Source organism: Cariama cristata, unplaced genomic scaffold, assembly GCF_000690535.1.
Source record: "Cariama cristata isolate BGI_N322 unplaced genomic scaffold, ASM69053v1 scaffold4235, whole genome shotgun sequence".
NCBI lineage: Eukaryota > Metazoa > Chordata > Aves > Cariamiformes > Cariamidae > Cariama > Cariama cristata.
The window spans coordinates 19,798-20,088 of NW_009617974.1; positions in this window are offsets into that span (position 1 = coordinate 19,798).

Below are 291 nucleotides of genomic sequence, written 5' to 3' on the forward strand. Positions count from 1 at the left end.
CTCAAAAACAGGTTTAGAAAGGATGTAAAACCTGAGATAGTTGTGAAATTTGCACAGATCAACCCTCTCAGCATTAAACTTACAACTTCAATGCTCTTCATCATTTGATCTTTTGAGCCTGTAGGTAAACATACCTGTCAAACCTCACCAGTGTTAAGCAACATATTAATTTGCTTGTGTATCAAGAGTGTGCCTAGCTGCTGTGGGGTGCTGCAGTTTCATGGACGACACTTTGTCGGTGTCTAGTTTGGGTTTTTCCCAATCTCTGGGGTTTCAGTGCCATCTCCTAGG